Here is a 27,339-nt window from a genome sequence, read left to right on the forward strand (position 1 = left end):
AGGCCAGTGACACAGGCTTCTGACGGGTGCATTCTATGCATTAGCAGTAGTACTGAAAATACGGGGAGTGTTCCCAGTGACACATGAATGGTCATGGTGGTCGCATGCACAGAAGCCTGCAACCCAGGCCTGGGTCGGTGGCCTTCCGAAGCTAAAAGTGAATCTCAGCGAGGGACCACACAGTCTTCTAGAGGCTGGAAGGAGCCCCGGGTAAGTTAAGCTTTATCTTTCTGTTTTTAAAAACCTTGGTCTTCCTTTAAAGAGAGCCCAAGATTGGCTCATAAAATTAAATAAAAAAAATTATGCTACTTGATCTGAAGGGCTGATCGGATCAGGTAGCCACCAAAACCGCTGCTCTCCGCTGCTCCTGTGGGCTGCACTTGCCCACTTTCACTTTTGTGACTTCGGGGTCACAATGCTGGAAGGAGAGATATCTTTCTCACCCAGCTTGCAGGGAGGTGGGGGAGCGGCGGGGGTGTGGCCAGGGAGAGAGAGCTGCCCAATGGCAGCTCTGGAAAGCCTGCAGGAATGCCCCTAGCAGGTGCTTTGAACAGGAAAGTCCTCTCCTCTATTTACCCTCCAAGATAGTGACAAATATTGTCGCTAATTTCGGGGTCTATAGCACAGCGGGGGGGGGGGGGGGGGCAGAGAGCAGCGGTGTGGGAACACAGAGGCATGTCATGAGGCAGAGAACATGCCTCTGTGTCACATCTGCCCCCCAAGGAACCTCCTCGGGTTCTCTTTAACCTTCCTGGCAGTATGATTCCTTTCTGATTCTAGGGTCTAAAAGTGGTACAATTTTTTCTTGTGCTTTTAGACCGTAAAAAGCAAGAAAAAAAATCATACTACCAGAGAACCTGGAGCAGCCACTGCACTTACTCAACTCCCTAGAATCCAATACTGCAGTTCTCCCTCCATCCTCCAGGTGGCACTGTAACCCTATAGTGAGCTTGCCGGCTGTCGTCATGACAACAGTCAGCAATCTTACCAGGGGGATACAGAGCCTCCGTGGACCCGTGGACAGGAAGGGCAATGGCCACCAGCGTCTATATTACCCAGGAGGTGAATGAGAACTCTCGCTGTGTGCAATGCTCTGCATGGACCTCCCGGCAGCTACCACAAGCGTAGCTCGGGGTTATTGCTCTGAGCTGCTGTTTTCCACCCCGAGTGTAGCTCGTTCTTTCTGCTAAAAAGGTTAAGAAATAGATCCTGCTGATTGCCTCTGAACATTGGTTAGGTTCAAAAATACTTTAAAAATGCAAACTATTAATGGATGTCACATCACAAATGCATGAAAAAAAGAATACTTGAAGACTTTCTCAGCATGGGGTGCTGTGGCTTAGTTGGTTAAAGCTCCTGTCTAGTAAACAGGAGATCCTGAGTTCAAATCTCAGCAGTGCCTTATTTTTCCTTTGTTCTTTTCTTTGGAACAGATGGCAAAGTTACTAGCTAACTCTTATTACGTAACGACCACAAATTCTCCTAACCAGCAAATTTCAACTGACATAGGAAAGAAACCAAAGCAGGGCTATAGGATCATTGAATTTCCTGGTCAAAACCCGCAAAGCTCAATCAGAATGAATCAACATGTCACATTGATTGTAATTTTAATTAATTTCTACTGACAATCAATCAAAATTTTTGACCAGGCTGGACAGAAAATCTGTGTTGATTGGGGTGTGGCAGGAGCATTGTAGATTAATCGTGCTGCAGTTTGATTGATATTCAGTAGATTTCATGCTGAGGAAAGGTGACTCTCATGAGAAGTCCTGGGTGTGCCTTTGAAACAAAATGTAAATTTGCCTTTTCTGATCCTGAAATTTAGTTTGTTTGAAGCCCAGCATAACTGACCTGCTGAAAAGCATTTCTAAAGCTCCTGTTATACTAACAAAGATAAGCAAGTTCTTTCAGGCAGAGTCTATTGTACCTCAGGGTGATTTTTTTGGATCAGTCAGTCAAGCTATCTGTTTCTCTATTTATCATTCAGACTAATTTTAACCATAAGTCAGATTTCTGATTAAAGAGAGTTTCATCAACACTACTTAGTTTTGCTGCTGAAAACTACTGAAGAACAATGTTAATCACAAGTGTTGTTCTTATTTAATCCCCAGTCTAATGACACTTTGTGGAATTATTTGGCCTGATTCATCAAGCTGCGCTGTTAAAGCAGTGCAGCTTAATGTGCAGTAGAGCGCGTTATGCCTTACATAGTAAAGCTCGCTGTTGACAGGAGCGTACCTTCCCTTAGTTACGCACATTGCTTCCTTAGCAATGTGGGTAACATTAACTGCCGGTGGTCCTGCTCCTGTAAAGTATCGCTACCGCGACACATAATTGTAACAATGTAAGTTAACACAGTAGCGGCCGCAAGTGAAATATCACCGTAGTGATACGTCACATGAGCAGGTCCGGCCGCAATTAACATTGTGCACGTTGCTAAGTAAGCAATGCGTGTACCTAAGGGAAGGCATGCTCCTACATAGCAGCAAGCGCTGCTACGTAAGGCTTGCATAGAGGAGCACACTACTGCACATTAAGCAGCTTTACCAGCTCAGCTTGATGAATCAGGCCCATACTTTAGTAGACAGTGTATGGCCAGCCCAGCTGTAGCTTGTTTCTGTTAGGCCTTGGACACACTGTGAACCCTTTCTGAGAGCTTTTCTGACCATCAGCGCTGTCTGAGCTGTCTGTTTTTAAAAAAACAACTCCCACTGACTTGCATTAAAATTGCTGTAAGATCATCACAATGTCAATTTTTCTAAACCCCACAATCGCAGCAATTTTACTGCAAATGTAATGAAAGTCAATGGGAACATTAAAAAAAAACACTCAGACAGCGCTGATTGTCAGAAAAGCTCTCAGAAAGCGCTCACAGTGTGTCTTAGTCCTTAAAGAGACACTGAAGCAAAAAAACATTATGATATAATGAATATGATATAACCTACCCAACTTCAGTCGCACCCAGGCCTTTAGTGTGCAAGGTATTGGAGCTGAATGCAGGGTGAGCGAATAAACTTTCTGGCAAAACAAGGATTCAGTTAGCAAAGTCCAGTTACAGTCCAGGGTCATAAACGGGTGATCAGATATATTGCAGTACAGGAGGGCTAGGCAAAGAGAGGTAAAAAACGTATCCAAGGTCAAACCAGGCAGCAAACAGTTGTAACGGTAATCCAGGCAATAGGTCGGTTCAGGCAGCAGGCAAGGAAGGTCCTATAACAGGCCGAGGTCAAAATCCAGGTAATCCAATACAACAAGAGCAACCAGCAAGCTAGAGCTATCATGGGCAAGATGCAAGTGTCACAGCAAGGTTTAAATACTGACAGCATCCAATCAGTGGCTGGCTACATGCACACAACAGCCAATCACACGCAGGCATGTTAAGTATCAGCTGAGAGAGAGATCAGCTGACACGGGTGGCAATACATGTCAGCTGATTAACCAGTACTAACCAGCACTAACCAGTAAAAACCAGCAAACCATCAGGTATAAGTTTTGTTTGAAAGCGCTGCCATGTTTACCGCTATGCAAGTTCAATGTAAGTATACTAGTGGCCAGCTGCATTCACTGCTTCAAATTCACTTTCAAAATTTTTAGATTAGAATTAGCACATAATTTGCATCTATTTTGCATTCAAGGCATGTATTTAGTTCCGGAGGGGCTTTGCTTTGCCTCTGTAGGCTTGCAGTTCGGATGCATCCTTGAGCGCTGTCACTTATTTGTCTGTCTTGTTTTATGAAATGTGTATACCATTTGCATGACTAGCAGCACGGGGAATATTATGTTTTTATCGCTAGATTAGAGTTAGGTCTTCCCCGAGGTGGTACGTCACCGCCGTAGGGAAGTCTATTAGGTAATAATCTAACACCCCCCTTTGCCTGTAGTGAGTGCTGGGTGTGTAATGCATTCAAGTGGGGCTCTGCACATGAATGCAGATAAATCATTTAGGTATAAGTTCACCCCCATTTTTCCTGTAGTGAGTGCTAGGTGTGTGATGTAGTCCAGTTGTTGGGGACCGCACATCAATGCAGATAAATCATTCAGGTATAAGTTTTGTTTGAAAGCGCTGCCATGTTTCCTGCTTAGGAAAGTCCAGTAACAGTCCAGGGTCATAAATGGATGATCAGATATATTGCAGTACAGGAGGGCTAGGCAAAGAGAGGTCAAAAACGTATCCAAAGTCAAACCAGGCAGCAAACAGTCGTAAAGGTAGTCCAGGCAATAGGTCCATTCAGGTGGCAGGCAAGGAAGGTCCAATAACAGGCAGAGGTCAAAATCCAGGTAATCCAATACAACAAGACAGCGCAGTACAGAGCAACCAGCAAGCTAGAGCTATCACAGGCAAGATGCAAATGTCACAGCAAGGTTTAATTATTGACAGCATCCAATCAGTGGCCGGCTACATGCACAGCACACAACAGCCAATCACACGCAGGCATGTTAAGTATCAGCTGAGAGAGAGATCAGCTGACATGGGTGGCAATACATGTCAGCTGAGTAACCAGTACTAACCAGCACTAACCAGCAAAAACCAGCAAAAAACAGAAAAAAAATGTCAAAAACCATCAAAAACCAGCAAAACATCCAAAACATCCAAAACATCCTGAACATCCTGACTGTGTATCAGCCATAGCACAGTGGCCAAGAGCATTGCCTCCAATGAGAGAAATCAGGGCTCAATCCCAGCCAGGGCTGGCATTCACACATTATTATCTATTATTATCTATTATTACATAAACCCCTGCCTAAGTGTCAGCTGACTCTACCTCAGACCATACCGCGGCCGAGAGGAGCGATCCCTTCCAGGATCATTTTGATTTTGTGAAATTTGGCATGATTTTCCTAATTACTGTCTTGATGGATCACACATGTAATCTTGATTTTTGCAAGTTACTCAAAATGACATTCACAGAATTCACTAACGTGTTTTGAACGTATTTTCACATAAAGTATTTGTGCAAAAATGTATGAGCATGCATGCAAAACTTCATTTTCCCCAAATACATTGAAGTCATCGGGCATTTTCACATAGATTAATATGCCCCGAAATGACGAGTCAATTACACATTCTAATTACGATTTCATGTCAAATTAATCTCTCAATAGTTTGAAATCTCATATTATGAATTTCACTTCAATAACTACTAAGTGAAGTTTGAGCTCATCACTAAAAGCGACACCTGCAGGATTGACTGGCTATTTTTGCACCTTGCCATTATTCTTTTTTTTTAACTGTGTAATGAAGGTAACTTAATATAAAATTAAATATAAAAATGCAAAAAGTAGAATAAAAAATAAATATAAATTAAGTTAATAAACATTACATAATAATAAATAAATATTTTGGGGGCACAAGTTGTCATTGCTACTTCCCCAAATCAAAGATTACCACCTGGAGCTTAGATTGGCAAAGAAGACTTAACCATTTGAGGACCTAGGGCTTTACCTCCCTTAAGGACCGGCCACTTTTTTTCCATTCAGACCACTGCAGCTTTCACGGTTTATTGCTCGCTCATACAACCTACCACCTAAATGAATTTTGGCTCCTTTTCTTGTCACTAATAAAGCTTTCTTTTGGTGCTATTTGATTGCTGATGCGATTTTTACTTTTTATTATATTCATCAAAAAAGACATGAATTTTGGCAAAAAAAGATTTTTTTAACTTTCTGTGCTGACATTTTTCAAATAAAGTAAAATTTCTGTATACATGCAGCGCGAAAAATGTGGACAAACATGTTTTTGATTAAAAAAAAACCCATTCAGCCTATATTTATTGGTTTGGGTAAAAGTTATAGCGTTTACAAACTATGGTGCAAAAAGTGAATTTTCTCATTTTCCAGCATCTCTGCCTTTTCTGACCACCTGTCATGTTTCATGAGGGGCTAGAATTCCAGGATAGTATAAATACCCCCCAAATGACCCCATTTTTGAAAGAAGACATCCCAAAGTATTCACTGAGAGGCATAGTGAGTTCATAGAAGATATTATTTTTTGTCACAAGTAAGCGGAAAATGACACTTTGTGACCAAAAAAAAAAAAAAAGTTTCCATTTCTTCTAACTTGCGACAAAAAAAAATGAAACCTGCCACGGACTCACTATGCTCCTCTCTGAATACCTTGAAGTGTCTACTTTCCAAAATGGCGTCATTTGTGGGGTGTGTTTACTGTCCTGACATTTTGGGGGGTGCTAAATTGTAAGCACCCCTGTAAAGCCTAAAGGTGCTCATTGGACTTTGGGCCCCTTAGCGCAGTTAGGCTGCAAAAAAGTGCCACACATGTGGTATTGCCGTACTCAGGAGAAGTAGTGAGTTCATAGAAGATTTTATTTTTTGTCACAAGTTAGCGGAAAATGACACTTTGTGAAAAAAACCAATAAAAATCAATTTCTCTGTAAATGACAATTGTTTGTAAATGGACAATTGTGTGTAAAAAAAATCAAACAATTGTCATTTACAGAGATATTTCTCCCATCCAGCATGGGTATGTGTAAAAATACACCCCAAAACACATTATACTACTTCTCCTGAGTACGTCAATATGACATGTGTGGCACTTTTTTGCAGCCTAACTGCGCTAAGGGGCCCAAAGTCCAATGAGTACCTTTAGGATTTCACAGGTCATTTTGAGAAATTTCGTTTCAAAACTACTCCTCACGGTTTAGGGCCCCTAAAATGCCAGGACAGTATAGGAACCCCACAAATGACCCCATTTTAGAAAGAAGACACCCCAAGGTATTCCGTTAGGAGTATGGTGAGTTCATAGAAGATTTTATTTTTTGTCACAAGTTAGCGGAAAATGACACTTTGTGAAAAAAACCAATAAAAATCAATTTCCGCTAACTTGTGACAAAAAATAAAATCTTCTATGAACTCACCGTACTACTAACAGAATACCTTGGGGTGTCTTATTTCTAAAATGGAGTCATTTGTGGGGTTCCTATACTGTCCTGGAATTTTAGGGGCCCTAAACCGTGAGGAGTAGTCTTGAAACGAAATTTCTCAAAATGACCTGTGAAATCCTAAAGGTACTCATTGGACTTTGGGCCCCTTAGCGCAGTTAGGGTGCAAAAAAGTGCCACACATGTGGTATCACCGTACTCGGGAGAAGTAGTACAATGTGTTTTGGGGTGTATTTTTACACATACCCATGCTGGGTGGGAGAAATAACTCTGTAAATGGACAATTGTGTGTAAAAAAAATCAAAAGATTGTCATTTACAGAGGTATTTCTCCCACCCAGCATGGGTATGTGTAAAAATACACCCCAAAACACATTATACTACTTCTCCTGAGTACGGCGATACCACATGTGTGGCACTTTTTTGCACCCTAACTGCGCTAAGGGGCCCAAAGTCCAATGAGTACCTTTAGGATTTCACAGGTCATTTTTGTTATAAGACTACTCCTCACGGTTTAGGGCCCCTAAAATGCCAGGGCAGTATAGGAATATGACCTCATTTTAGAAAGAAGACACCCCAAGGTATTCTGTTAGTAGTACGGTGAGTTCATAGAAGTTTTTATTTTTTTGTCACGAGTTAGCGGAAATTGATTTTAATTGTTTTTTTTCACAAAGTGTCATTTTCCGCTAACTTGTGACAAAAAATAAAATCTTCTATGAACTCACCATACTCCTAACGGAATACCTTGGGGTGTCTTCTTTCTAAAATGGGGTCATTTGTGGGGTTCCTATACTGCCCTGGCATTTTAGGGGCCCTAAACCGTGAGGAGTAGTCTTGAAACCAAATGTCGCAAAATGACCTGTGAAATCCTAAAGGTACTCATTGGACTTTGGGCCCCTTAGCGCGGTTAGGGTGCAAAAAAGTGCCACACATGTGGTATCGCTGTACTCAGGAGAAGTAGTATAATGTGTTTTGGGGTGTATTTTTATACATACCCATGCTGGGTGGGAGAAATCTCTCTGTAAATGACCATTGTTTGATTTTTGTACACACAATTGTCCATTTACAGAGAGATTTCTCCCACCCAGCATGGGTATGTGCAAAAATACACCCCAAAACACATTATACTACTTTTCCTGAGTACGGCGGTACCACATGTGTGACACTTTTTTGCAGCCTAGGTGCGCTAAGGGGCCCAACGTCCTATTCACAGGACATTTTGAGGCATTTGTTTTCTAGACTACTCCTCACGGTTTAGGGCCCCTAAAATTCCAGGGCAGTATAGAAACCCCACAAGTGACCTCATTTTAGAAAGAAGACACCCCAAGGTATTCCGTTAGGTGTATGGCGAGTTCATAGAAGATTTTATTTTTTGTCACAAGTTAGTGAAAAATGACACTTTGTGAAAAAAAAAACAATAAAAATCAATTTCCGCTAACTTTTGACAAAAAATAAATTCTATGAACTCGTCATACACCTAACAAAATACCTTGGGGTGTCTTTTTTCTAAAATGGGGTCACTTGTGGGGTTCCTATACCGCCCTGGCATTTTACGGGCCTAAAACCATGAGTAGTCTGGAAACCAAATGTCTCAAAATGACTGTTCAGGGGTATAAGCATCTGCAAATTTTGATGACAGGTGGTCTATGAGGGGGCGAATTTTGTGGAACCGGTCATAAGCAGGGTGGCCTTTTAGATGACAGGTTGTATTGGGCCTGATCTGATGGATAGGAGTGCTAGGGGGGTGACAGGAGGTGATTGAGGGTGTCTCAGGGGGTGGTTAGAGGGGAAAATAGATGCAATCAATGCACTGGGGAGGTGATCGGAAGGGGGTCTGAGGGGGATCTGAGGGTTTGGCCGAGTGATCAGGAGCCCACACGGGGCAAATTAGGGCCTGATCTGATGGGTAGGTGTGCTAGGGGGTGACAGGAGGTGATTGATGGGTGTCTCAAGGTGTGATTAGAGGGGGGAATAGATGCAAGCAATGCACTGGCGAGGTGATCAGGGCTGGGGTCTGAGGGCGTTCTAAGGGTGTGGGCGGGTGATTTAGTGCCCTAGGGGCAGATAGGGGTCTAATCTGATAGGTAGCAGTGACAGGGGGTGATTGATGGGTAATTAGTGGGTGTTTAGGGTAGAGAACAGATGTAAACACTGCACTTGGGAGGTGATCGGACGTCGGATCTGCGGGCGATCTATTGGTGTGGTGTGAGGCAGCCTGTATAATAAACTTTGTAAACATTACAAAGTGTATTATACACTTTGTATGCGGCGATCGTCGTGTGTTAACATCCCGCCGGCGCTTCCGTATGGCCGGCGGGATGTTGCGGCGGGTGAGCGGCGACAGGCGGAGGCAGAGGATCGCGTCACGGATGACGCGATCGCTCCGCCCATGCCCCTACAAGGACCGCCGCCATTTGTCTATACGGCGGTCCTTGCGGGGTCCACCTCCCGGCCGCCTCTGTGCGTTAGGCGGTCGGGAAGTGGTTAAAGTCGACCTGAACTCTTGCACAGACACAAGGAAAACATAACAGAAATGCATCCTCTATTTATCTAAAGAGTTTTAGTCGGTGTAATTGACCCTCATTTGTGTCTAATCACAAGTTGTAATTTGATTCCCCCGTGTCACATGACTGCCTATGGCAGAGATGGCATGGCAGATAAGCCCATTTGAAAGCACAGGCTGTAAAAAATATGTCTGCTTCCATGAATCAGGAAGTAAACAGTGCGGAATTTTTTTAGGATTTGTATCAGCCGTAACAAAGAAATGTTTTTTGTTTAAGGGCTCGTTTCCACTATCGCGAATCCGCAGGCGTCCAACGCATGCGGATTCGCACATGTAATGCAAGTGGATGGGCCTGTTTCCACTGTAGCGTTGGTGAGGTGCGGTTTTTTCAGCGGTGAAAAAACGCACAAAAGAGCCGCAGAATTCGCCTGCGAGTGGAATGCATGCGAATCGCATGCAATGTATTTAGTAGGGAAATCGCATGCGCTTTCCCCATGCGTTTTTTGCAGCGAATTCGCATAGGTACCAATGTAAATTCACACAGGCAGTGACATGGTTAAAATCACATATACCCTCACTATGCAAAATCACATGCGAATTCGCGGCAAAAAACGCATGGGGAATCGCATCCGCATGCGATTTCATCAGCGGTGGAATCCAGGTGATTCCGCACGGCAATAGTGGAAACGAGCCCTAAAGGTTATTATTATTATGCTGTTGTGTATCTTTTAGAGGAGTTCTGAGTTCAGGTCTGTTTTAAAGAGAATCTGTACTGTAAAATTCTTACAATAAAAAGCATTCCATTCTATTCATTATGTTCTCTTGTGCCCCTCTGTGCTGTTTCTGCCACTCCCTGCTGCAATCCTGGCTTGTAATTGCCATTTTTAGGCAGTGTTTACAAACAAAAGACATGGCTGCTAACCAGAGTATGATAGGCTTGAGAGTAGCTCAGTCTCTGACTCATACAGAGCCGACAGAAGAGAGAAGATTAGATCATATAACAGAGATAACACAGCCACTGTGCAACTAGAAAAGGCTGCAGTAACACAGACCACATTAGAACAGGTATAGAAACTTATAGGATAGAAGAAATAAGGCTGAACATTTTGTTACAGAGTTTCTTTAACCTATAAATATAGGCTACAGAAAAATGGCTGCCACACAGGCAGATTGCTCACCACGGTCCTGGAGTGCTCAAGGAACATACACACATATGTGTCCCACATCTACGCTACAGAGCTCCAGACATCCAAAATCCTATGCATTTGGGAGTAAGCATACAACCACAGACCACCAGAAGAGAGGGGTTACAAAGAGCATCTAACTACATAAGAGTGGGACTCCAGCTAAGGTAGGCGCAGGACCTGGCTGGTAACTCTTCTGTCAAATTTTGTACAGGAAAGCATCCAGACCAACATGAGGCCCTATGGCAGATGATGAACAAATAGGTAATACAGGGGTAGGGGTAATGTATTATTAAAATATTTATGGATATACTTATGGGCAAAGGGGAAGCGGTTAGCCCATTAGAATGCTGACAAAGAAGCACCGGGGAAAAAAGTGGTGTTGTTCATCATCAGCCACCTCAATCCGAAAAATCCCAGATTCTTCAAGTCATGACATTTCTTTTACAATGATTTGTCCATTTGAAGTGTTTGTATAATGAAGAAAATGGAGAATCCTGCTCACAGTGAATGTGAGCAGGATTTGAACTTGCACAGGAATAACCCACGGGATTTCAAGTCCAACACTTTAACCACTCAGCCATCACAGCTTGATACATGGAGGTAAGTATACTGGTATTACAAAAAAAAACAAAAAAACTAGAGATAAACATAACATTTAAATCTCAGTATTGCCTACAATTTTATCATATAGCTTAAAATTAACTGAACACCTGGGTTAGTGGAGATTTGCATAAGATAAGAGCATAAGACAATTTTTCCTATTGACCTTATTAAGCATTACCAGTCAAGCCAGCAGATGGCGCTCCAGAACAAAAAGAGAATTCCACACTGTTTAATACGCATCAGCATTTAAAAAAAAAAAAAAGTACCTTAGAAAAACGTAACAAACAAGAAACCCCAATACAAAAAGCACAATGTATTACACTTTTTGTTTCTTTTTTACTTTATTTTTGTTTGTGTTTTAATTCATTCATATTGCTTATTATTATAGTCAGCAGGTGGCTAAACCTGTTCAAAGTAATGTATGAAGAGTATCAATTAGGTAAAAAAAAAAAAAAGCAAACTGTGTTTGAATAATAAAATCAATGTTCTTCTCCCTGAGGGTCTAATCACACTAGAAAATGCATTTTGGGGGGTTTGAAAAATGTGATGTATTGCCATGCATTTCCCCATCTGTATTTGTATGCATAAGTGCATATGTAACCTTTTAGCAGCCACATAAAGTAATGTATTTCTACTGCTGGGGAAGTGTGCCCTCCCCCCCCAGCCTGGCAGGCTATGCAGAGCGGTATAGGGAGCTGCCATAGTTACCTGTCTGGGTGCTGGATCAGCTTCTTCTCTTCATCCACCTGCAGCAATACACTACCGACATCCTCTTCTGACCACATGTTATTACATATGATCCCATAGCTCCCAATTGTCCCTCTTTTGGAGGGACAGTCCCTCTTCAGGAACCCGGTCCCTCTGTCAGTCCTTCTCTCTCATTTGTCTTTCAGGACTGATCTACAGATCTGTGTAAATATATGTATTTTATCGACTGAAATGTGTTTAACCAGTCCAGGACCACAGGCTTACATCGCCCAAGTGACCATGCTATTTTTTTACAGTTCAGCACACTGCAGCTTTAAGGCCTTGTTCACATTGCGTTTCGTTCGCATGTCCGTCCGCGTTGGCCTTTTTTTGAAGTGATGTTTTTTCCTTTCCCAGCGCTTGGGTGGGCGATGCATTTTTGTTAATGGTGCTTTTCTGAACTATGCTAGAAGTTGTACATTTTTCTTGTTATAAAAACTTTCAATAAAAACGATTGAAATAAAAAGCGCTTTTCTAAGTGCTTTTGCCAAGCGTTTTTTAATTCATTACCTGATGCAAGGCTTTGACCTATAAAACAATAAATAAATACAATGTATTTACTCTTAAAAACGCAAGCACATTTTGCGTTTTTCCTATACCTTCCATTGAGGCGGTATCGCCCCGAAAATGGTCTGTGCACCGCTTTGCTGCCCGCACAGCGCACCACCCTCGCTGATATGAACCTTCTCATAGACATTCATTGCAAAAGCATTCAGTGGGCGTTTGTACAAAGCGCATGTGCTTGAAAAAAGTAGTAAAACACTTGCAGTGTGAACACTCACAGTGTGCTGCACTGCCATAAAATTTAACAGCCAAATGAATCTCCCCCATTTCTGCCTACCAACAGAGCTTTCTGTTGGTGGGTTCTGATTGCTGCTACAGGCTGTATTTTTTTTATTCATTTAAATATTTTTTTTTTTTTAATAAAAATGACTTTTTTTTATTTCTAACCTCCCCACCCCCAAGAGCCAATCAGCATGATCGTCTGTCATAGGCATCAGCGTATGAGAGGGATCACTTTGTGAGCCTCTCCTGGGGACCGCTCCGTGACAGGGCTGTCTCCCGTACAGCGCTGCACTGGATCGCAGTGCTGTACAACCATTAGCAACTTTTTTTTATTTCTAACAGCCTGCTAGCTGCAATTGCAGGCTAGCAGGCTGACGTCAGAGCTCCGCTCTGTCATTCAGCAGTGATGCATGATCTCTGCTAATCTCCGCCCACCACTCTTGATGCCGATCGGTGTTAAGCCGTCCTGGGGCTTCCACCTTCCTGACACCTATTAGCGTCAGGAAGGGGTCAGGAAGGGGTTAATTGGCTCCAAACTTTATTCCCATCCTTGACTTGACATGACTAGGGGTGTGTCTGGGGTGTGGTTATTGGTGTGGCAGATGCCACCTTAAGTCCCTCTCTCTAAGCCCAAAAAGTTGGGAGGTATGTGATCAGGGCTCAGCAGCATGTGATGAGCAAAAATGCAGTGGAAAACCATTTTTGTAATAGGCTTGAGTTTTCAGATTTTTCTCATCTTTTGCGCCAAAATAAGATTTCTGCACTTTTTCACACATTTTGGCAGTAAAAAATAAATGATTTTCCGTGGTTTTTGCATTTTTGGAAAGAAAAATTAATTTTCTTTAACAATATTGCATTTTTTCACAAATATATTCTCAAAAACTAAAATAGTATTTTCAATGTGAAAAATTTGCAAGCAACACTACTCAGAAGACAATGTGTCAGTGGTGCAGTGCCACCCAGTGGTGGAGGAGAGGTAATGGAAGAGTCTCCAACATAATGTGTATTGACTTTGAATTATATTGGAATAGAGATTTGTTGTTTGAATCTATTTCTGGTAGTGTCGCCTTTGTGCCAGGGACTCTTTTCTTTGTAACATTTAAAAATATGTTTTTTTTAAGGGAATACTTTAATTAGGCAAGCAAAATGGTAATTCAGTGCCTTACTGTGCCTGCACGGACTTCTCTTAACTCCCGCTGATGACCCGGGAGCGTGTTGTGCAGGCCGTACTGCGCAGTGGCAAATTACGTAAGTAACCCAGCGGCGGGGACCGGAGCATTAGCGAGTGGCTGCACGGGCTCAAAACGTCTTCGGGGGACCAGGTGTGATGATCCGCTCAGCTGGCTGCACAGGCAGACAGCTGTTTGTCCATTCCTCTAGTCTGTGGGCTGCAGGTCTCTGGAACAGAGACCTGTCTTTCCATTGCAAGTTTCTGGTCTGTTCTCTTGCTGGGGAATTTGCATACATTCGTTATGCAAATCCCCTACCTGCCTTCTTTGATGACTGGCACTATAAGAGCTTTATGTTTCCCAGAATGCTTTGCTGGACATTTCCCTTCCATGCTCAGTTCCTGATGGACACTGCTGGAGTGTCAGCCATTGCTATCTAGTATAGTTAATTCCTGGGGGTTGCTTTAGGCTCCCCTGCTAGCCCAGTCAGGTTGTATTATCTGTATTGCCTGTTCTGTCTTGTCTTGCCTGTTTGCCATTGTCCTGTCCCTATGGTGGTTGACAGGAAATGGTTCTGATCTCTGTTCTTGGAGTATAGCTGGTGCAGCGGTTGCTACCAGCTATCTCTTCTGTTCTGTCTTCTGGGATCGCGCTAGCTACTTTGTGCTAGCGCTGGGGATCCTTCTGTTCTGTCTCCTGGGATCGCGCTAGCTACTTTGTGCGAGCGCTGGGGATCCTTCTGTTCTGTCTTGTCGGTCACGATTGCGCTGTCACCAGCGGCGGTTGATAGCGAATCGTTCTGTCTTGCTGAGATCGCACTAGCCGCTAGCGTTAGCGGCTGTGGATCTTTCTGATCTGTGTTCCTGCTTGGATCACACTTGCTCTGGCGGAAGAGCGGTGAATCCTTCCTGCCTAGTTCTTGTTTTTCGTGTGTCTGTCTTGTCCGCTGCGCTTGCTACAGGCTCGGTGAGGTAACCGTTAAGCAAGCGCTCGCGTCCCCTGTTTCATGTTTGTCTGTTTATGGTTAGTTAGGCGTGCTTGTCTCTATTGTGCTTATCACGTGGAGATCGCGCATGACCGCGTGCACTGTTGCGAATGAGTGCGGTGTTCGCGGTTAGCTAGCGTTGTTATTTTCCATATCTCCTTATTGTATTTGCTGTGCCTTTGCTACCCTCGTATTCTATTCTGTTCTGCCTTGTGTCACGTCTCGCGATCGCACCTCTCGCGATCGCGTTCCTATTTTCGTATCTGCTGTTGTGTGTGCGCGGTCGCGGAGTGGCGACTGGATTGGCGCACACACATACAACCTATCCCTTTTGCTCAATCTCATTCGCAATCGCCTCTCTTGCGATTGCGTTCTGCGCTTCGTACAATTCCTGTCTGGCACTTGTGGAGGTACAGAGGATTGGTTCCTCTGCACTCCCCAGCGCCATCTGCAGACAGGAATTTCCCTCTACAGGTGCGTAGCACCTTTTGCTGGGTTCCTGCAAATTATACGCTTGTGGAGGATCTCCGCCGTGTCAGCGCACGCGTTGTGCGCTGATCACGGGGAAAGTTCCACAATCGTGACACCAGGTAAGTTCAACTCCTTTTCCCTAAGGGCCCCTTAAAGGACTCCTTTAAAGAGACACTGAAGCGAAAAAAAAATTATGATATTATGATTTGTATGTGTAGTACAGCTAAGAAATAAAACATTAAGATCAGATACATCAGTCTAATTGTTTCCAGCACAGGAAGAGCTAAGAAACGCCAGTTGTTATCTCTATGCAAAAAAGCCATTAATCTCTACGACTAAGTTAGTCGTGGAGAGGGCTGTTATCTGACTTTTATTATCTCAACTGTAAGTGAACTGTTTTCTTTTTATCTGCTAGAGGAGAAGTCATTACTTCACAGACTGCTCTGAAAGACTCATTTTGAATGCTGAGTGTTGTGTAATCTGCACATAATATAGAATGATGCAATGTTAGAAAAAACACTATATACCTGAAAATAAAAGTATGAGAATATTTTCTTTGCTGCTAATCTTCTAGTAATTATTCATAGTACACAACCAATTCACTATATCATATTTTTTTTTCGTGTCTGTGTCTCTTTAAGTGTCGCTAAATGAAAATACATAAACTATTGTCCTTTTTCTATCTACCTCTGCTCTCAGAAGTTGTATTCTGCCAGTAAAACTTTTATCACTTTAATTAGCAATTAGCTTATCAGTGATGTTTACTGTATTCCCAACAAGGTACCAACAATACAGAAGCTTTTTCAGGCAGCAAAATAAATGAAATAAAACAGCCAGGTTACTAATATGCTTGGCACTGTACATCACGTCACCTCGGGTACATTTTAAGCTTACAACTTACATGTTAGAATGTTCACATTGTGGGGCAACCAGGCACAAAGCAAAGAAGAAAAAATCCACAACTCAACAGACACAAAAGAAGAGAATGCAGCACAAGAGAAGCTCAACTTACTGTACTTCCACAGTCTATATCACAGGAGGTACTCATCCAACTGACATGCAGTTTTCACAGCAGACAATGTTTTCTTTTACATGTTTAGTTTACTAATAACATTTATTGCATGATAAACAGAACATAGTATCTCTATAGAAGACCAGAAGAACACTGTTTTCAAATCAAGAATTAGAGGAGATATTGTAACGATTGGCCATGCAGATCGTGGTCGTGACTGGAACCAGACTGGCAGATCCACGATCTCTGCATGGCAATCGTTTTGGTTCCAACAAAACCAGAAGATCACAACGGAAATACTGACGTCTGCACAACAGAGTAGAATAATAAATGTGTTTTATTTACAATAATGCAAGTGTACAAATGCAGATTACCATACACATAAAATATACAATCAAACAACGCGTGGTGCACCACAAATACCAGAACCCTGACTATCTATCTATCTATCTATGCAAATATATACAGCAACACACAAAATATGAGAATATATACAATAATACAATATATACAGACACGTCTCAACACAATCAGCACACAGAAGAATCGTCAGACTAGCAAGGATCAAATACCAGGAAATCAGAATGGATCAGAAGTACAGAATCAGAAGGCAAGAGATTAGTCGAACAAGCAGGAGTCAAAATACCAGGAGCTCAGGATACAGGACTGATGGCCAGAGTCACAACACTGCAGGAACAAGACACAATGACCTAGCAATGTGCTGCTAGGAAGTCCGGCCTTAAATAGCAGCACATTGATCAGGTGATCTATCAGGAAGTTCACATAGTTCCACCTGCTGGTGATCCGGGGAACTGCACAGTTCTCAGCAACAGGGGAGACACCTGCTGGTTGACAATGGAAGTTCACAGCACAGTTCATAAGTAATGCCACCAGCAGGACAACAGAGGCACAGATCGTGACAGATATATTCAAAAGTTACCAACACAATGACAGTAAATCCAGCTTATCTCGCCAAGTGTGCTGCAACCAACTGTCTGCCTATCACTAAAACTGAACAATGATTCAATTACAAAACATTAGACCATAAACAACAATGAACATGAAACATTAAATGTATGTAGAGGCTGCCTGAACTACCTCTACACAGGGCCGAGGCAGAGGCAAGAGAGGCTCCAGCCTCAGGGTGCAGTGTAGGGGGGGCACACAACTCACTCAGCTATCATTCCCCTATTGTGTTTGAAGCAGAGAGAAATAAGAAAAGGGGATACATGTCAGTGATTGCAAGCCAGATAACTAGAGATTAAGGTGTTGGGGGTCCTGGAGTTCCTCTTTGTCTAATAGAAATCAGTGTGTGATGGCTGGAGTGGGAGGATGGGGGGCGCACTTTGGTGTCTGAGGCTTGGGTGCTGGAGAACCTATTCCCGGCTCTGCCTCTACATTGAGGGGCAAACCTGATCCTATACCCCGGAACGGGGATTCCTATATTCCATTCATTCTTGCCCATCAAATTAAAATGTTGGAAAGGTACCTGAAATGTTATGAGCCAAATTATTTTATATTTTTAATCTTCTTTTGTTTCTATAACTCAGGATTATAAGTGTGCATGTGATTATAATACATTTATAATAAAATTGATTATAATACATTTGATTATAATACATGTGATTATAATACATTTGTTTTCATTGCTAGAGACACATAAAGTGAGTAACTGCTGGTTGTTAGCCTTAGAAATGGAATAAGATTAGAGTTATGCGTTGGCTTTATTCCTAGCACTGTCACGTAAGCCTGTAAGACTTCCTGTAGAGAACCGGATTGACCACAATATACTTCTACTTTTTATTTACATATGAGTGGAAGGTATTGTGTATTCTCAATAGCTATGTCTTGCTGGGTGTGATTGCCTATAGCAGTCTCCTTCTAGATAAATAGAATAGTTTTATGTCAACTTTTTACTGTTTACTGATAGTTTTAAAGTAAACCTTGGAAAACATAAATAATATGTTAAAGCTGAGAAGAGATTCCACAAGTCATAAGTTCAGACAAGTGCAGACATGGAAAACACACCTCCATAGCTAAAAGCCACACGTCCTACAATGAAGAACAATTATTTTAGACAATTTTTATTAGAACGGTTTTAAAATTTGACTAGATACATGATATGTTAAATTAAGCCCTAATTGTCACAAAAAAAATTATACCGCTGTGAGCAGGATTTGAACCTGCGCGGGGAGACCCCATTGGATTTCAAGTCCAACGCCTTAACCACTCGGCCATCACAGCTTGGTGAGACAGATATTAAAACATACAATATATAGGGAAAAAAATACATGCACATATAATTTTAATATCATATATGTTGCCTGAGATATTATAATGTAGCTTATTAACCTCCCTGGCGGTAAGCCCGGTCTCAAGTCAGGCTATGCCGCGCAGGAGGATTTCTCAGGCACTGCTGGGCCAATTTGCATAATTTTTTTTTTTTGGTACACGCAGCTAGCACTTTGCTAGCTGCGTGTACAAACCGATCGCCGCCGCTCTGCGCCGATTCGCTGTTACCCGCCGCACCGTCCTCCCCCAGACCCCCTGCGTAACCTAGCGTATTAGCGCCAGGCAGCGCTGAGGGGTGGATCGGGACTCCCGATCACGACGTCGATGACGATCGTCGCCATGGCGACAGGGGAAGCCAAACAGGAAATGCCGTTCTGAACGGGATTTCCTGTTTGCGCTGATCGCCGGAGGCGATCGCAGGGGGTGGGGGGATGACGCTGCACAGCGGCTATCATGTACCTAGCGCTAGGCTAGCTACATGATTAAAAAAAAAAAATTTAAAGTGCTGCGCTGCCCCCTGGTGGTTTTAATAGACCACCAGGGAGGTTAAGAGATCGGTATGTGACTGTGGTTGTCCTAACGCTTGTACTCAATCTTTATTAACTTTAACGCTTGACTCATCCTGGTGTATAAATAATATAAAGCAACACATAGCCGCTGTGAGCAGGATTTGAACCTGCACAGGGTAACCCTATTGGATTTCGATTCCAACGCCTTAATTACTCGACCATCACAGCTGTGTTTGAACAACTATTTTCAATAAAAGAAAAAAAATGAAACCACTTTGTATTTAAACCCTGTTTCCCCCTTACGGACCAGAGCCGTTTTGATGTTTTAGTTGTATCTTTATTAAAAGTGGACCTGAACTCTTGCACAGGACAGGAGGAAAACAGAGAGACATGCACCCTGTATGTATTTAGAGAGTTTATCCTGTCTAATTCCCCCTCATCTGTGACTTATCACAACTGTAATTGGATCTCTCCCCTGTGTCACCTGACTGCCAAGGGAGATAAGGCAGATAAGCTCATCTGAAAGCACAAGATGTTTAGGCCTCTTTCACAGTGTGAGGTTAAAGTCGCATGTTAGAAAATGTTTCAATGTAGACTAGCGCACAGCAATACTAAGTCAGTGCGACATTCACAGTGTGCTTTTTTGTCTGCTGTATAACCGCATACATTATTACAATAAATTCTGAAGATTATTCTTGCAAGGGTTGAGTCCAGAGTCGATTGATTGTGTATGGACGACATTCACAGTGCACACGTTGCGTTTGTGTGTAACGTGTGCGTTTAGCAATGAATCTGCTGCGTTATTTGTGTTGCACATGCTTAGTAATGGTTTTTTATTTTAAAAAAATGTAACGCATGCGCCGTTTGCGTTCCATCACTGTGCGATGAAAACGGCGCACTAAGAGACACATAAAGAAAACGTCCAAGTTAAAGTCTATATGCGTTGCGTTAGGGCACATTGTGTGATCTTAACATCGCACTGAAACGCAACGTCCTGCTGTGAAAGAGGCCTAACAGTATGTTTGCTTCCATGAAAGCAGGAAGTAGAAGCACTGCAGATTTATTTCAGGATTTGTGTCAGCTGTAACAAATAAATTATTTTCTTTAAAGGTTATTATGCTGTTGCATGTCCTTTAGAGCAGAAAGGAAGTTTTGAGCTATAAATGTATCTATACTTGACACTTGACTTATATTTGTATACATATTAAAGGAACTTCAACTGGTTATGGCAATAGCTCAAGTTAAATATCACGTATGTAAGTGGCTGACTCAGTCCTGACTCAGACAGGAAGTGACTGCAGTGTGACCCTCACTGATAAGAAATTTTCCTTTTTATCTCTATCTTGCTCTCAGAAGCCATTTTCTGCTAGGAAAGTGTTTTATAGTTGGAATTTCTTATCAGTGAGGGTCACACTGTAGTCACTTCCTGTCTGAGTCAGGACTGAGTCAGCCACTTACATACCTGATATTTAACTCTTTCAGGCAGAGAAAGAAAAAAAGGAACACAGCGTAGTTATTTGTGTGCTAGGCACTGTACATACACATGTCTATCTCATCGTGTCACATGTCACTTTCAGGGGAATACTTAAGTTAAAAAAAATAATCTTTCAAAAAGACTGTAGTTTTTGAGAAAATTGATTTTAAAAATGCAAAGATACATGGTTTTTAAACTTTAGAGGTATTGGGTGAAAAAACACAAGGGGTCCGGGAGCCCAATCTGGTGCAGTACGTTAGTGGGTATGGGAAGATTACGTAGATACAAATTTTATACTCACAAGGGTAGGTTGCTGAATGAGGCAACCACTGGTTCGCGCCTGTGGGGAAGTACCGTCCCCACTCGGTCTTTGTTCTTGGTCGCAGCTCCAAAAAGTTAGATTTATCGGAATACTCCGATAGTGATCTTCCCCTAGGGTAAGGGGTTACGATAGATTTATGGAAGGAGTAGGAGGCGCCCGGTAACAAGTAAGTAATTTATTCACTCTATAGTAGATGCAGCATTCAGTATTAAATGGTGTGATCCTACCTTCTAGATGTCCCCTTTCGGGAAGTATACAAACTGGGGTTTTCTTTTGTACAACGATTTTATACCTAGAAGCTATCCTAGAGAGGCACTGCTATTGACCTGAGGAAGCGGATTTTACCGGGAAACGTGTTGTCTTGTGCAAAATAAAATCGTTATACAAAAGAAAACCCCAGTTTGTATACTTCCCGAAAGGGGACATCTAGAAGGTAGGATCACACCATTTAATACTGAATGCTATATCTACTATAGAGTGAATATATTACTTCCTTGTTACCGGGCGCCTCCTACTCCCTCCATAAATGGTTTTTAAATGGTATTTTCTTAAAAATCTTTTTGAAAAAAAATGTTTGACATTTTCCCAGTATTCTCGTTCACTTATGTAGCAATTTTGGTGTCAATAGCATGTATGAGGGGTTTGCTATTCGCTGCTAAAATCAGCACAAAATTACTAGGAAATCACACGAAAATTGTACATGAAACTACAAATGTGTATACGAAATCACTTAAATTTACAAATCGTGCCATTATGGCTCTCTACTCTGCTCCCTCTGCCAGGGTTAACGCAGCGGGCTTCCTATCTAAGCCATTTACTATAACTAATGGTACTAGGCAAGGCTGCCCCTTGTCCCTGTGGATTTTCGTTCTAATAATGGAAACATTGGCCCAAAAAATTCGCTCCAATCCTTTGATATCTGGTATTAAGATTAACCACCCTGGCGGTCTATTAAGATAGCCAGGGCGGCTGCAGGAGGGTTTTTTTTAAATAAAAAAAAAACTATTTCATGCAGCCAACTGAAAGTTGGCTGCATGAAAGCCCACTAGAGGGCGCTCCGGAGGCGTTCTTCTGATCGCCTCCGGCGGCCAGAAGTAACACGGAAGGCCGCAATGAGCGGCCTTCTGTGTTTTGCTTACTTCGTCGCCATGGCGACGAGCGGAGTGACGTCATGGACGTCAGCCGACGTCCTGACGTCAGCCGCCTCCGATCCATCCCTTAGCGCTGGCCGGAACTATTTGTTCCGGGCTGCGCAGGGCTCAGGCGGCTGGGGGACCCTCTTTCGCCGCTGCTAGCGGCGGATCGCCGCAGAGCGGCGGCGATCAGGCAGCACACGCGGCTGGCAAAGTGCCGGCTGCGTGTGCTGCTTTTTATTTCAACATAATCGGAACAGCAGGGCCTGAGCGGCAGCCATCGGCGGTGATGGACGAGCTGAGCTCGTCCATACCGCTAAGATGGTTAAAGACACCACTCATGTCATCAGTCTATTTGCGGATGACGTCGCGTTAATAATTACTGAACCCGAAATTTCCCTCCCCCATTTAATTCAAGATTTAGAGGCCTTTTCCAAGGCATCTTTATACAAATTGAATCACCATAAATCCTTCATCCTAGGCCTTAACATACCTCCTGAGGTTAAACTTCGCCTTGCTAAGGCTTTCCGGTTCCCCTGGGCAGAGGGGGCAGTATCCTATTTGGGGATTAAACTCACCCAAAATGCTTCTGACCTATTTAAGGCTAATTATTTACCACTGCTATCTTTTCTTAGGTCTGAATGTACTAACATGTCTAAATATTGACTTTCCTGGTCTGGCCGCATAGCAGCATTTAAACAATTTTTGATGACTGATGAGTCATTGTGACGAAACGCGTCGGGCGGAGCCAGTACGCTTGACGCTGAATGCGGAAGTACGGGTGAGGTGTTGCGAGGTGATCGAGCGGGACGCCGCAAATACACCATAGAGGAGAGGCACACCGAGCCCAGCAGTCTTACCGCTGTGACACGCTATCTATTCCCCTAAGGGGATTTTGTAAGTACCTAGAGGGCGCGAGAGGCGCAGTGTTGTTTTAAATTCATTATGCATGTTGCGAATAAACGGAATTGATATTTATGGCAATTGGATGTGGATCATTGAAGTACCTAGTGCACCACATATTGAGCGATCTCTCCACCTGTGAATTGGTGGTTACAATCTGGTGAGCCGCATTTATGGTGGTGGGACCACGAGTGGACACTTGTTATCACCCGCACGCTGAATGTGTGATATAGTTTAACAGTAGTGGCAGTAAAAACAGGATTACGCTATGTACATGTGAGGATCCGTGTGGCTGCCTGCGCATTCAGGCAGCCTTTTGATCACTGTTCAGGTCTGCATTCTGCAGGTCTCTGGAAGAGAGACCTTTTGTCAGTTGTGCAGCTTGCTGCTGAGGAATTTGCATATGTTTGTCATGCAGATTGCCTAGCCACATCCCCTGTGGGCTTGCTTTATAAAGAGCTATGTTTCCCACAGTATGTTGCTGATCATAAGAATTCTTCCTGTGAAACACTCTGGAGAGTGTCAGCCTTGCTCATTGTTTGAATAGTAGCTTAGTAGTGGAATAGTAGTGGAAACTAACATCCTCCAAGTGGTAGACAGGTTGTATGTGTGCTCATTGTGTATTTGTATCCCATGAGTGGGGTCTGCACTTTTTTGCAGGTAAGCATTCATCTGTTTTCAAGTAGCGCTGTTCATTTCTTTGTTATGTTTGATTTAATTCTGGTCAGCTGCTCCCACTTGTTAGTTTTTCTTTAGTTTTTCTTTGGTGTATATGCAGAGCCTCTGTTTGGGTTCAAGGTGTGTTTGTAGTCTCTGGGGGGGCTCAGCGCATCTCTGAGCTGAGGCCATTCAGAGGCGGCCTGGTGATGCGCTGATCCCACTTTTTCTGTTGAATAGTAGCTTAGAGTAATTGATGGGACTGTACTCGGCAGGTTCCCTAGTGAAGTTAGGATTGCATATCTGTTTTGTTTTTCTGTTGCGTTTGTCCTGTCCCTGCGGTGGTCGACAGGAGGTCGTTCTGATCTTTGTTCTTGGAGTATAGCTGGAGCAGAGGTTGCTACCAGCTATCTCCTCTATCTGTCTTGCCTGGATCGCACTCGCCTAGCGCTAGTGCTGTGGATCCGTCTGATCTCCATCTCTCTGTCTCCCTGGATCGCACTGGCCTTTTTTCGCTAGTGCTGTGGATCCTATCTCTCGCTTGTCCCTGTTTTCGTGTGTCTGTCTTGTCAGCTACGAACGCTTGCTGGAGGCTCGGTGAGGTAACCGTTAAGCAAGCGCTCGCGTCCTCTGTTTCATGTTTTTTGTCTGTCAGTGGTTAGTTAGGCGTGCTTGTCTCTATTGTGCTTATCACGTGGAGACCGCGCATGAACGCGTGCACTGTTGCGAATGAGTGCGGTGTTCGCGTTCAGTTAGCGTTTGTTATTTTCCTTATCTCCTCATTGTATGATTTGCTGTGCCTTTGCTACTCTCGTGCTCCGCCTTGCTGTAGCCTTGTGTCACGTCTGGCGATCTCACCTCTCGCGATCGCGTTCCTACTTCATATCTGCTGTGGTGTGTGCACCGTCACGGGTTGGCGACTAGTTTGGTGCACCCACATACAATCTGTCTCTGTGCTCATTCTCAATCGCCTCTCTTGCGATTGCGTTTCTTCCCTTCGTACAATTCCTGTCTGGCGTGTGTGGTAGGGCAGAGGAGCTGTTCCTCTGCACTCCACAGCTCCACCTGCCGACAGGAATTTCCCTCTACAGGTGCATTGCACCTTCTGCTGGGTTCCCGCAAATTATACGCTTGTGGAGGATTTCCGCAGTGTCAGCACACATCCTGTGTGCTGATCATGGAGAGAATTCCACAATTGTTACAGTACAATTTGTTTTTAGGTATGGAAGCGCAGTGGATTTGTAACGATTGGTGTCAGCACGCAGAGAGAATCTGATTATTGGTGATCTGCAGTATCACCAAGAATGCAGATATATACCTGATTATTGATGATCTGCAGAATCACCGATAATACAGATATATTGCTAACCTCTGGACACCTATAGGTATGTGAGTGTTTGGTGTAACAGTAGTACTTTGAGTAATGCACCTGCAGAGCATGTGATCATAGGCAGTAAAGGAATACTGCTCTTGAGGGCACAGGAACCTTCCAGCAGCCTGAGACTCTCCAAGGGGTGGAGTCAGGCTAGAGATAGGAAGGACCAGAGAGTGAGTGACACCTGAAGGTGGATGTCACTATCTGATCTGGAGACTATCTCTTAAGAGGAGAGATAGCTCTCGAGGTCGGGCACGCCTGGTCGGCAACACATGGACAGATAAAGTACAAAGACAGAAGGCTGATTCGGTATCCAAGGCAAGCAGGGTCTGGCAACGGAATATCAGATATGCGAGGTACCGAATCAGAAGACAGAGGAGTAGTCAGGAAAGCAGTAAGTAATAACAGATATCAACAATTCCTAGTCTGGGTGTGAGGTCCTTGGTCTCTACACCCTGGAACTAGTCTAAGCATAAACAGAATAACAGTACAAGTAATCTGGCTCAGTGTGAATTCCCAGGTCCACCTGGTTCAAACACACTGTTGGATCTGACTAAGGTCTGAGTGCTTCCACGTAGTGTTCGCAACGGCAGACAACTTGAGACTGGCCAGCAGTAACTATATATGGAGTAGTGCTCTCCGGCACCACCCCTAATTGATCAACCAATAGTAACCTGCTCTGGAGTCAGCTGATCGGCGTGATCAGCTGATCTCTCCTTGCCCAGTATAAGAGTTCTGCCTCTCAGCGCGCGCGCGCGTATTCCTAAGCCTGTGTGCACTAACAAACTCAGCCACACCAGACACATGCTGCCGTGTGCAAACCAGCCGCCTTACTGTTGTTACATACGGCGGCTTTTCTGCGTTCTGCCCTGTTACCAGATGCACGCTTCCGCGTGCAAACCACCGCATTGAACGCGGAATCCGCCACCTCCTCAGCAGCACACGCGGCGGCTTTTCCGCATTCTCTCATAGTATTACAGTGAACTTAAAACAATTTTTATTACCAAAAATACTATACCTATTAACTTTGATCATTCCCATACATAAGTCATTCCTTGTAGAACTTCAGAAATGTATCCATCGTTTCATTTGGAATGGCAAGAAAGCAAGGTTACCCTTCCATGCAATGGTCTTACAAAAAAAGAGATTCGGTATGGGCCTACCTTATATGTATACATATTATAATGCAATTGTGTTAGAAATGTCAAAACATTGGTGGGAGATCCCATCTCATAAGACATGGGCCAAATTGGAGCAAGATATTGTGATGAGTATAATGGCAGCTGCGGGGAGCGGCACCGCCACCACAGCTGTCTCCATGTCTCCGCTCATTCCTCCGGCGGAGGTGGTCTGGGGGCCGACGGCTGCGGTGAACGCTTCCGCCGCCGCAGCTGCCCTCGAGCCCCTGCCCGTCTTCTCGGCGTGTTGGACGCCGAGGATGGGGCTTTCTCCTGCTCACAGGGTTGCTGTCTTGTGCGGGCGCGCGCACAGACAGGACCTTTATTCCAGGAAGAGAGGCGTCAGTTGACCTGCTGGTCGGCTGATGTCAGAGGAGTTCCACGGTGCCCAGGATTGGCTGATCCAGGAGGGGCGTGCCAGTGGGGTCTCCTCTGCTTCTTAAGCCTCCGGGCTTCATTCTGCAGGTGTCTGTTGTCGTGAATACTTGCGTGTTAGCGCTCAGACCTTAGACTAGATCCCAGGTGTTGATGCTAAGGATTTCACACCTAGTCTAGGATATTGCTACCTTGCTATTGTTATTTGTTAGACTAGTTCCCGGGTGTTGATGCCAAGGACTTCACACCTAGATAATTGCTTATTGCATTGATCTCCTGTGTATGACTCTTAGCGATTTCTCTGACTCTGATCCTGCTTTCTGATCCTGTACTTTTGCCTATCTGCCTTCCTGTTGCTGAACCTCTGCCTAATCACCGATTACTCTCTTGTCTCACGATCTTGTACCGATACTTACCTCTTTGTTGCCAAACCTTGCCTGCCTGACCAACCATTCTACTCATCAGTGGGCCCTCGCCACTGGTGAGGTTTTAGCTACACCAGCTCCTCTGGTGAAGCAGTTCTGCTAGGCTTCCTTAATTACCTGCTCCTTAGGTAATCTGTCATTGTAGTATTATTGTATCTCCTAGCCTGCAGTACATTCTGAATCACCCGCTCCTCTGGAGATTCAGTCTCTTCAGTTTTGTTCTCCAGCTTGCTGGAGCTTGCACGCTAGTGCACGATCAGTGTACTGTTATTACCTCACCAGCCCCTCTGGTGAGGTCTCATTAAACTATTAAAGTTACAGTTGCACCAAATCACTAC

The 27,339-nt window shown here is 43.7% G+C and overlaps 3 non-coding genes across 3 annotated transcripts; 1 reads left to right on the forward strand and 2 right to left on the reverse strand.

Annotated features, from left to right (window-relative positions):
* The first annotated feature begins 1,328 nt into the window (after positions 1-1,328).
* Positions 1,329-1,402, forward strand: TRNAT-AGU (transfer RNA threonine (anticodon AGU)). The gene has a single exon. It is a non-coding gene; the product is annotated as a tRNA-Thr (tRNA).
* A 17,118-nt stretch (positions 1,403-18,520) lies between these two features.
* On the reverse strand, positions 18,521-18,602 carry TRNAS-UGA (transfer RNA serine (anticodon UGA)). Its single transcript has one exon. It is a non-coding gene; the product is annotated as a tRNA-Ser (tRNA).
* Positions 18,603-19,305: 703 nt separating this feature from the next.
* Positions 19,306-19,387, reverse strand: TRNAS-CGA (transfer RNA serine (anticodon CGA)). The gene has a single exon. It is a non-coding gene; the product is annotated as a tRNA-Ser (tRNA).
* Positions 19,388-27,339: the final 7,952 nt, after the last annotated feature.

Source organism: Hyperolius riggenbachi, chromosome 3 (genome assembly GCF_040937935.1).
Source record: "Hyperolius riggenbachi isolate aHypRig1 chromosome 3, aHypRig1.pri, whole genome shotgun sequence".
Taxonomy (NCBI): domain Eukaryota; kingdom Metazoa; phylum Chordata; class Amphibia; order Anura; family Hyperoliidae; genus Hyperolius; species Hyperolius riggenbachi.